The sequence below is a fragment of the Hyperoodon ampullatus genome (assembly GCF_949752795.1).
Source record: "Hyperoodon ampullatus genome assembly, chromosome: X".
NCBI classification, from domain to species: Eukaryota; Metazoa; Chordata; class Mammalia; order Artiodactyla; family Ziphiidae; genus Hyperoodon; species Hyperoodon ampullatus.
The window spans coordinates 101,465,459-101,483,253 of NC_136913.1; the positions used below are offsets into that span (position 1 = coordinate 101,465,459).

At 38.8% G+C, this 17,795-nt stretch overlaps 1 pseudogene across 1 annotated transcript; it reads left to right on the forward strand.

Annotated features, from left to right (window-relative positions):
- Positions 1-15,998: 15,998 nt before the first annotated feature.
- On the forward strand, positions 15,999-16,491 carry LOC307069953 (ADP-ribosylation factor-like protein 5A; annotated as a pseudogene). The gene has a single exon. The product of its transcript is annotated as an ADP-ribosylation factor-like protein 5A (transcript).
- Positions 16,492-17,795: the final 1,304 nt, after the last annotated feature.

The window sequence follows — 17,795 nt, forward strand, 5'->3', positions numbered from 1 at the left end:
CCTAACACATGACTGCTTTTTGTAGTAATAATCTTTTAGGCTTCTATTGAATTTAGTAGGTATCAAAGTACTTTCACATCCATTATCTCATTTAATTCTTACAACAGTCCTGTGGGTAGGCATACCAATTATCATCATCAGATTCTAGGTGTGCACATTAGAAAACTGAGGCAAGTTCAAAGTGATGAACTAACTTGCTCGAGGTTACACGGCACTGTGGCCAAAACCTGTGTTCTTCACCACCATTGCACAACCACCACTACTGCTTTCTTCTACTTCTCTTCCTTCTGTATTTTCTTTTCCTCCATCTGTCTCTTCTTCCTTCACCATCTTTTCCTCTCCCTCGTCTACCTTCTCATCCACCAATAGGATTTATTGAGCTTAATAGGTGCTGAGAATGATGCCTAGTGCTTTAAATCCAGTTTCATTTAATTTGTACAATGATGATTATCCTCATTAAACAGATGTGAAAACTGAGTCTAGGAGAGTGAAATATCACACTGTTAATATGTGATGAGCCACAATTAGAACATAGGCCTCCTAAGAGCTAATTCATTGGTTTCTGACATGAGTATCTGATCAACCAAAGCACACTAAGTATAATGATGCATGTTCTTTCATTGAAACCAGATGAAAAAATGTGATGTAGAAAGGACTTGTCTCTGGAACTTGTATTTCCTCTGCTTTGACTCTTTGGATTTCCTTTTAAGTTGAATGTACCTAATGCTATAATGGTATATAAATAATGGTTTAGGCAAGGCCTGGAACATAAGGGATAAAGGCAGTATCCTGATACTGAAACGAGGAGGCAGGTCAGTTGAAAGGCAGTAACTCTGACTTGATAGTAAACCTCAGAACTTTGGATCTGTGAGTGCAGTTCTTATACTTAACTCATCTAGAAGCTAGGTTTTTCCCTAGAGCAGCAAACCAGGCTGAACCTGCAGGCAGAAGTGAAGTGGCTTTTGCTGAAGATCTTGACAGTGGAGACAGTAAGCCAGGCTTGTCATTATGGTATGTGGATGAAGTGCTGCTTTCATGCTTTGAGAGGTGAGAAAATGCTAACCTGCTATAAACTCAGAAAGTTTACAAGTATCTTCACTCCCCAATGCCTGGCAGATGTGCCTACAGAGCTTTAATAGCCTGTTATAGCTGTCTTTAGTTTGCTTTGGATGAACTCTGGATGCCAAACTTCCATATAAATAATCAGTATTTCCTGCATATTCTTAACTATCCTCAGGTTGTGCTTTCTGGTACCTTACAATTTTCTATTTTAAATTAAGCTTGGAAAAGCAACAAACCACTTCCAGGCAGATACTTTTTCCTGGGTTGTAGAGGGTAATTATACATGTTGGAGGGTAGGGATTTGAAAGCACATGTAATATTATTATTAATAGATGGCTGGGACATACATTCTTCATCTCAATGTAAGTAAGGGTTTCAGCATATCTTGGGGGATTTTTCATTCTTATTAGGGAAAAATGAAAGATAGCTAGTTTATTTTTGTGAGACATGATCAATATTTGAGCTTCTTGGACATAAATTATATCCCATGCATACTATCTTGTTCCATTTTCTCTAAGTGCTGTTTCATCCCAGTGATTGAAAGACTCATTCTGAAGTTCATTCTTGCCATCTTTTTTGTTTTAGGGAAAAGATATGTGATGCATAGGAAGACCACAAGAAGTAGTTGCCCAGTTTGAACACTATTTCTCTTGGGAGCATTTGTTGAAAGCAACTAGAGGCAATTGTTGAACATTGTGGCTGCCTGAGGGGGTGAATAATAGTTGGGGTACACCAGGGGTCCCCAACCTGTGGGCCACAGACCGCTACCGGTCCGCGGCCTGTTAGGAACTGGGCTGCACAGCCGGAGGTGAGCAGCTGGCGAGCGAGCAAAGTTTCATCTGCCGCTCCCCATCGCTTCCCCTCGCTCGCATTACCGCCTGAACCACCCCCCACCTCCCCGTCCGTGGAAAAATTGTCTTCCACAAAACCAGTCCCTGGTGCCAAAAAGGTTGGGGACTGCTGGGGTACACAATAGACTAACAAAAATTAATAGAATTTGTTGCTAGCAAATTTGTCCTACAAGAAATACTAAAGAGAGTTCTTTAGGCTGAAATGAAGGGATATAGACACATAAGTAAATCCTCATTAATAAGTGAAGAACATCCAAAAAGGCAAGATAATAGGAAATGTGATAGACACTATAAATGTATTTTTATAAGTTTTTATCTGATTTAAAAAAACAACTGCACAAAGCAATAATGAAAATCTTTGCTGATAGGCATACAGTGTGTAAAGATGCTCAATATCATTACTCATTAGGGAAATGCAAACCACAATGAGAAAGCACTCACTAGGATGGCTATAATCAAAAACATAGGTAATAATAATTGTTGGCAAGAATGTAGAGGAAATGAAACCCATATACATTGATGTTGAGAATATGAAAAGTACAGCCTCTTGGAAAACAGTTTGGAGGTTCCTTAAAATGTTAAACACAGTTACCACATAACCCAATAATTCCACTCCTAGATATATACCCAAGAGGATCTAAAACATATGTCCACACAAAAACTTGTACATGAATGTTTTAGTAGCATTATTTATAATCGTTGAAAAGTGGAAGAAACTCAAATGTCCATCAATTGATGAATGGATAAACAAAATGTGGTATATCAATACAGCTGAATATTAGTCAGTCATAAAAAGGAATGAAGTACTGATTCGTACTATAAACTAGATAAACCTAGAAAACATTATGCTCAGTGGGAGAATCCAGACACAAAAGTCAACATATTGTATGATTACATTTATGTGAAATGTCCAGACTAGAAAAATCTGTAGAGAAGGAAAGTAGATTAGTGGTTTCCTAGCGCTGGATGGGAAAGTGATGAGAGGATTGGTTGATGAAGGATAAAGGGTAGAGTTTCATGTGGGGGTAATGAAAATGTTCTGGAATTAGATAGTGGGGATAGCTGCATTCTTTGTGAATATACCAAAAACCACTGAATTCTATAGTTTAAAGGGGTTAATTTTATAGTATGTGAATTATATCTCAGTAAGAAATTGTATTCAAAAGGGAACCAATGTGTAACAAAAGATTAAAGAAAATATACCAAAATATTGATAGCAAAAAAAAAAAGTTGTAGAAAATGTTTCTCTTTAAGAATTCTCTGCCATTGGTGGCACTCAGCAACCTAGTTATTGATATAAAATGGAGATAAAATATCTGAGCAGAAAAAGGTTATTAGCAGGAAGTTATTTTGCACTCCATTCTACCTTTTAATCTTTTGAGTGTGCCAAAAGAAAATCCAGGGGCAGGAACAAAAATCTGTGCCAATAGGCCACATATGACCTGTAATTTTTTACATGGTTCAATTAAAATGATTTTTCTTCTGTAAGCAAAGAGAAAGGAGATAGCTTTCAGAGTTATGATATTGATGCTGGAGGACAATGAACATGTAAACACTTGGATAGTCATCCATTAATTAGCTCTTTAATCTGTAAATATGATTCAGTTTAATGTATGTTTGTATGTGTTACTTCAATTTTAAAAAAAGTCAAAGAAAAAAAGATCATCGTGTCACACCCCTCTGGTACTTAAAATCCTCAAATGATTACCATTGCACTAGGGATAAATGCAAACAATGGACCGTGACTTTCAAAGTACCACCTGACCTGACGGTCTGCCTCTCTAATCTCAACTAGCACCCTTTCTTGTGTCTCTACATCTTCCTTTCATTATCAGACTCCTTCCCTTCTTGGGTCTTTACCCTTGTGGTTTCTCTGCCCTAACAGTCCCTCCCTCAGTCACATGGCCAGCCCCCATTTAGGTCACAATTCAAATTGTGACCTCCTGAAGTGACTCTTCTCAGACTTCACTCCCTATTACATCATTCCTTTTTTTTCTCTTTTGAATTTTTATTGGGATAGAACTGAGATACATCACTGTATAAATTTAAGGTGTACAGCATAAAGACTTGATTTGTGTACATTATGAAATGATTACCACAATAAATTTAGTGAACATCTGTCATCTCATAGAGATACAACATTAAAGGAATAGAGAAAATATACCTTTTTTCCTTGTGATGGGGACTCCTAGCATTTACTCTCTTAACAACTTTCATCTATGACACACAGTTGTGTTATATTTATCATGTTGTAAATTACATCCTAGTACTTATTTATCTTATAACTGGCAGTTTGTACCTTTTGACTATTTTCATCCAATTACTCCCCTTCCCCTGAACCCCCGCCTCTGGTAGCCGCAAATCTGATCTCTTTTTCTAAGAGTTTATTTTTTGTTTTTGAAGTATAATTGACTTACAATGTTATGTTAATTCCAGGTACACAGCATAATGATCCAATATTTTTGTACATTTCAAAATGATCATTATGATAAATCTAGTTGCTATCTGTCATCATATAACGACTTGTACTGACTGGCTGGTGGTCCCGGCACTAATAAGCTAGAGGGAGGATTCCAAAATGGCACTTGCCAGCACCAGTGTCCTTGTAGTAGGATGAGCTCCCCAAAATGGCTGCTGCCAGCATCTATGTCCCCAGAGTGAGCCCCAGCTGCCTCCTGCCTCTCCAGGAGGTTCTCCAAGATTAGCAAGTGGGTCTGACTCAGGCTCCTTTCAAATTACTGCTTCTGCCCTGGGTCCTGGAGCATGTGAGATTTTGTGTGCACCCTTTAAGAGTGGAGTCTCTATTTCTCACAGCCCTCTAGCTCTCCTGAAAGTAAACTCTGCTGGCCTTCAAAGCCAAATGTTCTGGGGTATCATCTTCCTGGTGCAGGAGCCCCAGGTTGGGGAGCCCAGTGTGGGGCTCAGACACTTTGCTCCTTGGGGAGAACCTCTGCAATTGTAATTATCTTCTGCTGTGTGGGTCACCTCCCTGGGGGTGTGGGTCTTGACTATACCACATCTCCACTCCTCCTACCCGTCTCCTTGTGGCTCCTTTTTTATATCTTTAGTTGTAGAAGATCTTTTCTGCTAGTCTTCAGGTCATTCTCACTGATAGTTGCTCTGTAAAGAGTTGTAATTTTGGTGTGCCCATGGGAGCTGATGAGCTCAGGGTCTTCCTGCTCTGCCATCTTGGCCACTCCTCCTACACCATTCTGTCTTAATGCGGTTTTTTTGTTGTGTTTCTCCCCCCATAGTTTTTTGTTGAGTTGATTTAGTTGGTAGCCAAGGTGGAGGACGGCTCAGGAGCAGGAGGCAATTCTCACTCTTTAGGTGCAGGTTGACCTCTCAGGATAGACTCAAACTTGGTGAAATCTGAGAGAGATGCCTTGGCAACAGCTGCCATCTGAACCACTGCCATGTGCAGTACCTTGTGATGGGAACTCTTAGGATTTACTCTGAGGCGAGCAAAAGTCATAAAAAAGGATTGAGAATTTTAGCCAGTCTCTCCTACGTGAAAGTAACATAGCTGTGACAGTTTCTCAAACTTTCCTTGCTTTTAACAACCTTGACATTTTTTAGGATTCCTGATAGGTATTTTGTGGAAAGTCCCTCAATCAGGATTTTTCTGATATTTTCCCCATGATTAGACTGGGGTTATAGGTTTTGGAGAGGAAGACCACAGAAGTAAAGTGCCATTCTCACCACATCACATCAAGCGTCCATGCTTCTCACGTCTTATCACTGATGATGTTAACCTTGATCACCGGGCTGAGGTAGTGTTTGTCAGGCTTCTCCACTGTAAAGTTACAATTTCACCCCCTTTCCATATTCTACACTTCGGAAGGAAGTCACTATGCACAACCTCCACTGTGTCCGAGCTCCTTGAGAGCAGAATATCTAGATAAATCTTCCAAAGGGAGACTTGGCTATTCTCCCCCATTCATTTCTTTATTTAATCATTTATATCAATATAGACTCAGGTTATATATTTTGTACTTTGGGCTGTAATTTAATACCACTTTGTTACTCAAATTGTTCCAGCTTTGGCCATTGAGAGCTCTTCCTGTTGGCTCCTGTGTCCCTTTGACATATTCCCGTCATTGATTCTTTGAGCATTTCCTTAATTTGTGGCACTAAAAGATGCTCCAGGCTTCTCTCGTATGTTACCTGCCACAGTCCTTGAATCAGCCTTTCTCCAGAGATCCCTGGTTCCTTTTATTGGAGAATAGTAGAAACCAAGATCTGTGTGCTGGGTATGCTCATTACCACTGGGGTGTCATTGCTTCCAGGCCCTTTCAGCTGATAGAGCAAAGAAACATGTGTCTATACCAATCTGTATATATACATGTCTATAAAGATTTCTATAGGCATCTATCAGTATTTAACTAAACATGAGTTCAAACTGATGATTCCTCCTCTAATCCTTTACCACGTGACTATTCACACCTGTTCCCATTGCTTGTAACCTCCCTCCCCAACAGGAAGAAACCCGGCTCCCACCATTTGCCATCCGTTTACTTAATTGTTCAATTCTAGTATACATGTATAGTGGTCTCAGAATTGTTAACCTGTATTTCCATGGGAAATAATTTTATCCACTAGAGTACAGTGTTTATATACCATTCCTTTTGCCTTTAATCTTACCATCCACTCATTTCCAAAATTACTTTTGTCAGCATCTCTTGTGCCTTCTTCCTTCAGTGAGGTTGTTGCACATGTTTGTAACAGTTACGTTCTTTTGTCACAGTCTGCATTGCCTCCTAAATTACTTTGGTTTTATAGACATTAAGGTTCACACTTTCTGCTGTAAAGTTCTGTGGGTTTTGACAAACGCATAGTGTCATGTATCTACAGATACAGCTCTTTGGCACTTGATCATATTAACACACGAGACCAGGACATATTGTATGTAGAGGAAATTTTTTTCAAAACTGATGCTTTCGGTGAACACATAACTTTAAAACATTTTAAAAAGAATTTAGTTAAAAAGAATTTATTTTTTAAGAATTTATTTATTTAAAAAGAATTTATTTTCCTGAAAGGTATTTTTCTCCTGAAAGGAAGGTGAATTAGTTAATTCTTAATCTTTTTATAAAATGGTGCCTTATGAGACTGTAAACATTTTATTTTTTTATCTCAAGTGTGTGTTCTTTCCATTTTAATATCCCTATGTGGTGCATTGCTCTATGGAACATAGCAATCTACTCTGCAGTATCATATTTTATCAAGCCAGGTTTTGTTTGTTTGCTTTGTCCTTGTTTTCATTTTCCTTTTTCTGCAGCAATAGAAATACAGAGTAGTAGGTTCAGAAAGGAACTGCAAGAGAGTCTAATATCAGCAGGTATTTAATGGATAAGTCAGTATTTTACAAAACCAGTTAGGCTCTGGGTGGTTTCCTTTTCCTTCCTGTATTAGTCCCTGCCTGTCTGATTTCAGCACAGCAGAGTATCTCTAAGTTATATATGAGAAAAATTGAAAGCCAATTTGCACTCAGCCAAACACCATAATGACAAATATGCTGACACAGGGGTATCACTGATGCAGTGTATCACATACAGTGGGAAACTTGGTGAAAACACACATTCTCATGGCCTATGCTTTACTTGCTAAATCAGAACCTCTGGGAGTTTCTGGGTCCAGTAATCTGTGTTTTAACAATTTCTCAAGGTTATTCCCAATTTTCAGAACCACTGGGCGAGTGGTAACTATTACAGAGCAATGCTTATTCTCTTTCAGTAGGACATTGTCTCTATTTCATTTTCTTTCACCGTTTACCTTTTTCTTAATTTTCAATGGAAGGATTTGTCACTGAAACATTCGATTACCTCGTTATCTATTTATAAGTGGATAAAAGCCTTTGTTAAAATAGTATAAGCAGGGACTCAATTTATCCCTTTGGAGTGGGGGAAACTGTAGGAGAATGGGTGTATGCATGTGGTCCCAATAGCAGTAGCAGGTCACTGCAGGACTAGATACAAAGGATCGTTCTCTTCTTTCTACAATTTCCATTCTTTTGTTGGTCATCATAGTTTAATAGCAAATCTGTTTGGCCTAATATGATCTTAGTCTCCTTATAGAACATAAAGATGACTTGAAAGTTGTGGGGTAACCCTCTCATGCTGGATGTAGAGATGAGCTGTGAGATCCAGTCTGTAGAGAAAGAAAAATGAAAACATCAAATAGAAGCAACAATGAAAGACCATGAGATCACAAGAAAAGAGAAAGACAAACACACAGGATGAATAGTTCTCAGATGACTTTTCAGTTCATGCTTCCAGTACCTCATGAGGCCTGGCTGTATTTCTGCCCTTGGGGTCTGGGAGAAAGAAGTACATCTTTATAATAAAACCTCCCCGTTGCTTATGTTAGTGTGAGTTTCCATTGCATACCAACCAACCCCCCAACTCCAGGACTTAAATTCTTCTTTTTATACCTAAATCTCTGTCCCACATCTTCTCACACTGCTATGGTTTTCGCTTATTTTGAATATGCTATTGGGTTGGCCAAAAAGTTCGTTTGGTGGCTCTAGCAGCACTTAGTTGTCTTTAACTTCATTTGAAACAATTTTGTTAGATTGCATTGTGACAGCTGTCATATCAGTGTGCATTTTAAAAAAATCAAAATTGGTGAATTTTTGTGTAGCCATTTTAATATTGAAGATGGAAGAAAAAAACAACATTTTGGGCATATTATGCTTTATTATTTCAAGAAAGGTAAAAACACAACTGAAACTCAAAAAAAGATTTGTGCAGTTTATGGAGAAGGTGCTGTGACTGATCGAATGTGTCAAAAGTGGTTTGCGAAGTTTTGTGCTGGAGATTTCTCTCTGGACGATGCTCCACGGTCGGGTGGACCAGTTGAAGTTGATAGCGATCAAATTGAGACATTAATTGAGAACAGTCAACGTTATACCATGTGGGAGATAGCTGACATACTCAAAATATCCAAATCAAGCGTTGAAAATCATTTGCACCAGCTTGGTTATGTGAATCACTTTGATGTTTGGGTTCCACATAAGTTAAGCGAAAAAAAACCTTCTTGACCGTATTTCTGCATGCAATTCTCTACTGAAATGTAATGAAAACGTTCCGTTTTTAAAACAAATTGTGATGGGCGATGAAAATACTGTACAATAATGTGGAACAGAAGAGATCGAGGGGCAAGCGAAATGAACCACCACCAACCACACCAAAGGCTGGTCTTCATCCAAAGAAGGTGATGTTGTGTATATGGTGGGATTGGAGGGGAGTCCTCTATTATGAGCTCCTTCCAGAAGACCAAACAATTAATTCCAACAAGTACTGCTCCCAATTAGACCAACTGAAAGCAGCACTTGATGAAAAGCGTCCAGAATTAGTCAAGAGACGATGCATAATTTTCCATCAGAATAACGCAAGACCGCATGTTTCTTCGATGACCAGGCAAAAGCTGTTACAGCTTGGCTGGGAAGTTCTGATTCATCTGCCATATTCACCAGACATTGTGCCTTTGGATTTCCATTTATTTCGGTCTTTACAAAATTCTCTTAATGGAAAAAAATTTCAATTCCTTGGAAGACTGTAAAAGGCACCTGGAACAGTTCTTTGCTCAAAAAGATTAAAAGTTTTGGGAAAATGGAATTATGAAGTTGCCTGAAAAATGGCAGAAGGTAGTGAAATAAAATGGTGAATGCGTTGTTCAATAAAGTTGTTGGTGAAAATGAAAGATGCCTCTTATTTTTACTTAAAAACCAAAGGAACTCTTTGGCCAACCCAATATAGTAACAGCTGGAAGATGTCTTGGAATAAGTGTGACTACTGCATTGCAATTAAAATTAGGAAGTAATTTCTTACAACTGTGACATTATATGTATATCAAAGCTAAAACAGAAATGCATTTTCTCCCCTAAATATTAATACGTTTAAAGGTGATACCCTCTTATATATCTTTTTTTTTTTTTTTTTTTTTTTGCAGTACGCGGGCCTCTCACTGTTGTGGCCTCTCCCGTTGCGGAGCACAGGCTCCGGACGCGCAGGCTCAGTGGCCATGGCTCACGGGCCCAGCCGCTCCGTGGCATGTAGGATCTTCCTGGACTGGGGCACGAACCCATGTCCCCTGCATCAGCAGGCGGACTCCCAACCACTGTGCCACCAGGGAAGCCCTCTTATATATCTTGAAAGGTCCTCAGAAAGTAGAAGAATCTTTCACAACTGAAGTGACATCGCTATTGATCATTCAAAATCCTGAATTAAACTTCTGATCAAATGCTTTCTCTAAAACATAAAATGAAATCCTTTGTTGTTTCATGAGAAATACTCGTCATTAGAGTTTTGTGTCAACGTTCCATGAGATGAAAAAGTATATAATTATGGTCACAGTTAGCCTTATATTGTTATACTTGCATTTAGAAAATTGAATTGTAAAATTAAAGATGTAGAAAACAATGCTCCAGGGCTTCCCTGGTAGCGCAGTGGTTGAGAATCCGCCTGCCAAGGCAGGGGACACGGGTTCGAGCCCTGGTCCGGGAAGATCTCACATGCCACAGAGCAGCTGGGCCCGTGCACCACAACTACTGAAGCCTGCGCGCCTGGAGCCCGTGCTCCGCAACAAGAGAGGCCACCGCAAAGGGAAGCCTGTGCACCGCAACGAAGAGTGGCCCCCTCTCGCCGCAACTGGGGAAAGCCCATGCACAGCAACAGGGATCCAATGCAGCCAAAAATAAATACATACATAAATAAATTTTTTTAAAATCTTAAAAAAAAAAGAAAACAATGCTCCAAATCACTCAGTAAAGAGTAAGAAATAAATTGTGGTGAAACAGCAGAGGCCACCCTGCATTACTTTGCTTCTTCCACCCCCAGGCTGAAATAAGCCCGAGTCTCCTCTTTAAGTAATAGCCTTGTAAACACAATCTGCACACCCCATGCCATAACTGCCTGCCATTTCTCTCCATCAGTATTAAGGTAATAATTAAGAGTGTAAGAAATTAATCTCACAGAGTGAGTAATCTTGGGCTACAGATAGATACATTTCCAGGTCAGTTTAGTTACTTTACCTAAGATCCTTTTGGGTACAGCTTACCTCTAGCCTCCTCTTCAGGACTGTACATTTTAATTCCATCCTGCTTCTTTACCCCTAGGCCAGGTAGCTCTCACTCAACATCTCTAGATACTAAAGAATTGAGGTTCTCTCTATCAGATCATCTAGGCACAATCTGAATTTTCAGTAGATTGCAGGGATTAGGTCATACCCTTGACCATAATTTTAGGGTCTCCATTAGCTCACATTTCACTATTGTGTAAACTAGAAAAAGTACCTCTTTGGCAAATGTATGCCCTTAGGTTCAAGGCTTGGCGAATGGATCACGGGCTGGATTTCAATCCCTTTTCTCCCATGGCTGGACACAGCCCTGCCTGGCAACTGTGTGTATCTTGCACAGAAGGTTGCACCAGGCAGGCAGTGGATATATGTATACAGACAGAATATAGGGAACACCTAAATTTAGCTAAATTGCAGGCCATGCCTTCACAATTTAGGGTAATTCCTCCAATCCCTCTGGTTTTTAAACACAGAAGTCTCTCATGGTGAAAGAGAGAGAGTCAGATGTGCCTTGATTTGAATACCCACTGGTGCTACCTGTTACCTGGCAGCTTTTGAAACCCTGGATAAATTCCTCCATTAAAGCTTCCTCATTTGTAAAAGAGGAATACTATTTACATAGTCTGCTGTGAAGGTTAAAGAAAATTATGTAGGCAAAGCACATTTGGCGTTGTAGAATATCAATACATCCTATTGTCTTTCACTGTATTTATCCTTTAGCCTACTTTCTCTACTTATTTGGATAGCTGTTTTCCTCTGGAAAGAACAGAGCCTAAAACTCTGTGTTCAGTTCTGTTCTCCTCTGTCAGATATTAATTATCATCATCATAATAGTTAACATTTATTAACTGCTTACTGTATCTAGGGACTATTCCAAACCCTTCCATGTATTATCTCATTTAATGCTTACACCAGCTTTATGAGGGAGGGACAGATGTGGTCAGCGGTTTACATTTGATGAAATGAATCTGAGAGAGGATAAGTCACTTAGCCCAAATTACACAAATAACTATTGGCTGAGAGGGATTGGAATTTAGGCTCTTCTACGCTAGAATCCTCATTCTTTCTTTTTTCTTTTTTAATTAGGTGAGGTGGTAAGCCACCCAAATCCATCTTCTCCCATCTCTGCCCTGTTCTGTGCCCCAAGAGAGTGGCCTCAGTGGATTCTATCACCCAGGGGTCCTTGCCCTCTGGTTTGTAGTTGGGTTTGGCCAGTGTGGGGGGAAGTGTCAGGAGATTAAAGATGGGAGGAAGAGACCAGTTGGGATATTTCTTCTTGCCACCTCCCCTTTGCCTTGGCACACTTCTGACAGTGGCCGTGTTCTTCTGTGGTCACAGCTGCAGCTTTCACCAAGCTCTGGTAACATTAGTTCCGCCTCCATCTCTTTCTGCTTTTGTAGTCATAGGATAGAGTCCTCATTCTTAACTACTCAAATTATACTATCTCCCAGGAAGTCTCTGATTCATTACAGGTTAGCGTTCGTCCTTGTGAACATTTACATCTATCATCTAAAATTTCTCTGCTTTGTGATCAAAGAGAACAGAATGCTCCATACAAAGAATGCAGTCCCAGAATTGAACATGGGTTCTCAGGAGAGTTGTGGTTGAGATGGTGGGTTCTGGATTCTGAGTGCCAGAGTTTGCATCTTCTTGCCGTGGGACTTTGGGCAAGTTGCTTAACCTCCATTGCCCTCCATGCCTGTTTCTTCATGTGTTAAATGGGAGGGGAAAAAAATCTACTTTATTAGCTTTTTTGGGTGAGGATTAAGTATTATAATACATGTTTTAAAAAAAGCATTTTGAATAGTGCCTGACGTACATAAAGACCTCAGCAAAAGTTGACATATTAGTATGCATATTTTCATTTGTGACCTAGCCACCATATTTCAGATTACAGTGTACACCCAAAAGTATGCCATACCTTAGGAATTCTTGTTATGAGAAAACTGAATTTAATAAAACCAATGATTGGGGTGATTGCATTTTACTAAATTATCTTTTCAGAAAAACATAAGACCCCTGGATATTTTTAAACAGGGAGCTTACTCCTCTCATACATATAAAATGGAATGATTTATGAAACTTAAATACTTTTCAGAAAAAAATTCACTAATTTACTTATTGCTGCATAGCAAGTTACCCCAAAACTTAGTGGCTTCAAACAGCAAACATTTATTATCTCACAGTTGCTCTGGGTCAGGAATATGGAGCAGCCTCTGCTTGAAGATCTCTAACACAGCTCAAAAGAGGTAGGAATTGCTGTCAAGCTTGCTCACATGGCCTAAGTCCCTCCCCATGGCTATGGCTAGTGATATCAGTTCCTTACTACTTTGGCAAAGAATTACTCAAAATATGATAGTTGGCTTCCACCAGAGCAGTGGCAGAGAGAGAATATGAATGAGATAGGGTGAGAGATGGCAAGTAAAATGGAAGCCAGAGTCTTCTTATAAACTAACCTCGAGAAATGACTTCCTATTATATCACTTTTGCTGTATTCTGTTTGAGGCAAGTCACTAGTTCCACTCCACACTGGAGGAGGGATTACACAAGGGCATTCATCTCAGAAGGCGGGTGCCTTTGGGGCCATTTGAGGGACTGCCTACCTGAAGTGAAATGGAGGAAAGCAAGAGATACCTATTCATCCATTTTGTCAAACCCAAATTATTAGTTAAGGATCCATTTCTGAAATGTTATCGATTTAGAAGTTTCATGTTATCGATTTAGAAGTTTCATATTAGATTTCTCCATGCTTAAGTATAATTTTCATGAATGTGTGCTCCTTTAAAATCATTCTCCTTTCAATATTTAGTATAACTTTCCCTGGATGCCCATCTTTTCCTCCTCTTCCATTAGCTTTTCACCTATGTTTCCCACCAAAAATGTTCAGGAAAGAGACAGACTGCATTAAATCAAGAGCATAATTATTTCCATTACCCCAGATGTGATGCATATGGTTGGAGAACTGAGTCCTTTCTTTGAACTGGATTTAATTAAAAGACCATGAAATCAGTATTAAGATGGGGTCAAGTTTTAACAGTACTATGAGACTGTAGATTAGAACAAGAGAAATCGCATCCAGAAATGACTTTATGGGTGTCAGCTGAGTAGCCTACGTGATACTTGAAGCTCTTCGAGGATGCTATTTTTCTGCCTGCTTATATGCATTGAAAAAATTGTCAAAATGTGTCAGAAACACACTTGCTCTCATTTTTTTGCACACTAACAGTAGTAAAGTTGGAAGCTGGCGGAGTTTGAACATTAATATACATTTCTGTGAGTTTAAGAAGCAATTTATGATTTTTCCTCACCTTTCCATATTCCATTCCATTACGGAAATGGGAAGATTTAATGGTCTTATGCTCTATCTTCTATATTTCTACTTCAGTGTTCAAATAAAGCTCTTGCCACTGGCATCTGGGAATGTCAAGAACATTCTAGACCCTCTTATATATGTATTTAACTAACCTGACTTTGTGTCTTAATCTGGCTCTGCAGACAGAGAGTAAACCCAGAGAGTGCTTCATCCTTATCTTATGTACCAGCCACACTAAAATTATTGATTACTGTCTCCATACCCATTGATTCTGGCAGTGGCAAAAACACAATGTGCAGACTAGTATTTTTTAAAATAAAGATAGGCCCATTTTGTTTTAATGTATTACATAGGCAACAAAGGGAAAAGTAAGTGTAGTCCCATTTTTCATTCCACTCTTTTTTCTGAAGTCCTCACTTTAGCATATGTATATACTTTCAGGATGGTTCTATGCATCCACAATCAGCTATATCTAACTAACCCATTGGGTCTCATATATCTTGTTTATGTGGCCACCTGGCATCATAACATGCATTTCGTGTTGTAAATTGTTTTATTTGCTTAACAATATATCTCCAGTAACTTTTTCAGGGCAGTATATATAGATATAATATTATAAACCATGTTATTAGCTATGTGATATTCTATATATAATAAGAGCTGTATAGCATAATTGAGGTATGATTAATTTAACCAGTCTGATACTGATGAACACTTACATTGTCACCAACTTTTCCCTACTAAAACAATGCTACTGAAAACTATTTTTGCCTGCTTGTGAGAGTTTTGTATGACAAATTCCTTTTGAATCAAACAGTACATGCATTATACATTTTTTATAGAGATTGCCAAGTTGTTAGTGAGCTACAAGAGAACAAAGATAGATAACAATATCAAGAAAACAACACATGAACAAAACAAGAATTTCAACAATGAGACAGAAATCATAAAAAAGAACCAAACAGAAATTGTGGTGCTGAGGAATACAATAAAAATAAAGAATTAAAAACTCAATGGAGGGGCTTCCCTGGTGGCGCAGTGGTTGAGAATCTGCCTGCTAATGCAGGGGACACGGGTTCGAGCCCTGCTCTGGGAGGATCCCACATGCTGTGGAGCAACTAGGCCCGTGAGCCACAACTACTGAGACTGCGCGTCTGGAGCCTCTGCTCCGCAACAAGAGAGGCCGCAGTAGTGAGAGGCCCGTGCACCGCGATGAAGAGTGGCCCCTGCTTGCCACAACTAGAGAAAGCCCTCGCACAGAAACGAAGACCCAACACAGCAAAAATAAATAAATTAATTAATAAACTCTTACCCCCAACATCTTCTAAAAAAAAAAATAACTCAGTGGAGAACTTCAACAGCAGACTTGATCAATCAGAAAAAAGAATTATTGAATTTCAAGGCAAGTCACCTGAGCTAGAGGAGGAAAGTGGTCCACGAGGCTCATTGCAGACAATATGGAGGCAATGTGTGCAAGCCAGAAGAGTGCCCCAGAGGCAGCATCCAGGCCATGGGTGTGGCAGGGAGGCCTGGGCTTTTCCCTCCCTCTGGTTCCTAGGAAGCTGGCCAACAGTCAGTGCAGAAGCAGCAGCAGCAGAGGTGTAGGCTCCAGCACATCTTCCTCCTCTGCTTCAGCCTGAGCTGGGGGTGTCCAGGTCACCCAGGTGGCTGGAAAGGGGGTCAGCTACCCAAGAATGGGAATTCTCTTCACCAGGATATGGAGACTCTTCAAGCACCAGGAGCACAAAGTTATTGTTGGGGTGGATAACGCAAGGAAAAGTATCATCCTTTACCAGTTTTCTGTGAATGAAATTGTACATACATCCCTACAATAGGAAGTAATGTAGAAGAGATAGTGATTAATAATACATGCTTCCTCATGTGGAATACTGGTGGCCAAGAATCTCTTCATTCTTCCTGGAACACTTACTGTACTAACAGAGATTTTGTAATAGTTGTTGTGGACAGTACAGACCAAGAATTTCTGTAATTAGAGAACTCTATAAAATGTTAGCCCATGAGGACCTAAGGAAAGCTGGATTGCTGATTTTTGCTAATAAACAAGATGGTAAAAAGAATGCATGACTGTAGCAGAAATCTCCCAGTCTTTGGAACTAACTTTTATTAGAGATCGCCAGTGGCATACCCAGGCATGCTGTGCTTTTTACTGGGGAGAGACTATGCTAAGAAATTGAATGATTTCACAATTTAAGATTAGATGATCTCTACTGACCTTTCCTCACAGACTTTGTATAAACCAAGTGTCGGACTTTACCTGAAAGCTGTAAAAATGAATGGTTTATATAGATAGATAGATAGATATAGATATATAGATATATATATGAACTAATTTTTCTTCTTATAGAAAAAGTTTAAGACCACTTATTTGAAAACAAACATGAAGTCTCACCTTCCAATCAGCTTTCTCATTAGCTCCTTCCAAACCAAGGGCTTAACACTGTGATTGACATTTTTCTCATCATAAGTCCTCTTGGGACATTGAATAGTCTGTGCTAGGTAGAAAGGGAAAGGAAGACATTTTTAACCTTGAGAGCTTTATTATCAGTATATCCCTCCCTTGTTGAATGTTGTTCTCTTCTTGTTATAGTCAAAAGACAAATCAGCACAGATACTCAGTTTCCAATATTTTAAAATGTAATATAGCTTACAAAAAGTATTTTGCGTAAGGTTGTTTATGTATTGTGTATATACTTGAAGTTCAAGTTAATGCTTTATGTTCTAAAGAAAAGCAAATTACACAAAAGTTAATATTCTTAGTTATGACCATAATGAGATGAGTATGGGTATTGGTTTTAAGTGCCATTTTATACTTTTTCCCTATGTTCTCTGTATTATACTAACCAACCCCCCCCCAAATCACTGAGCTGCTCTTAAAATGATAATAAAGAAGAAGGAAAAATCTTGACATTGTGTACCTACTGTTTTGTTGATCAAATCACATACATGAAACTAAGTAATCCAACTGAGTGAAATATCAAGTTCTTGGCTTAGTATTACTAATGGGCAGAATTGCACATTGAGCGATTATCAGATTGTTGCCTTTATTGGACCCTAAATTACTAAATAAACTGTTAATCCATCAATCAGCCTATCGTTCAGTGTATTTAAAATTATGAAGTGATTTTTTTCAGCATTAATTAAAAACTGTTGTGTGAAACATGTCTACCCAGAAAAGTATCACCCTATAAATATTACCAAATAATTTAGCTAGAGTCTTCTTAGGTATTAAATCATATGTCCAGCATTTAAAGTGAATTTGAGATTAAACATAAAACATATTTTCTAAGCAACAGAGATAATTTTTTAATTTGAAAAGTTCTTATTAGGAGTTGGAATAGTTTGACAATTGTAAAAAAAAAAACAACCAAAAAACAATTTTTAATGCTTTCAAGAATTTGGTTTAAAAATTGATCAAGATGATATATTATTTTCACTAAGAAGTAACTTGGCCCAAAATACCTTTCATGTTT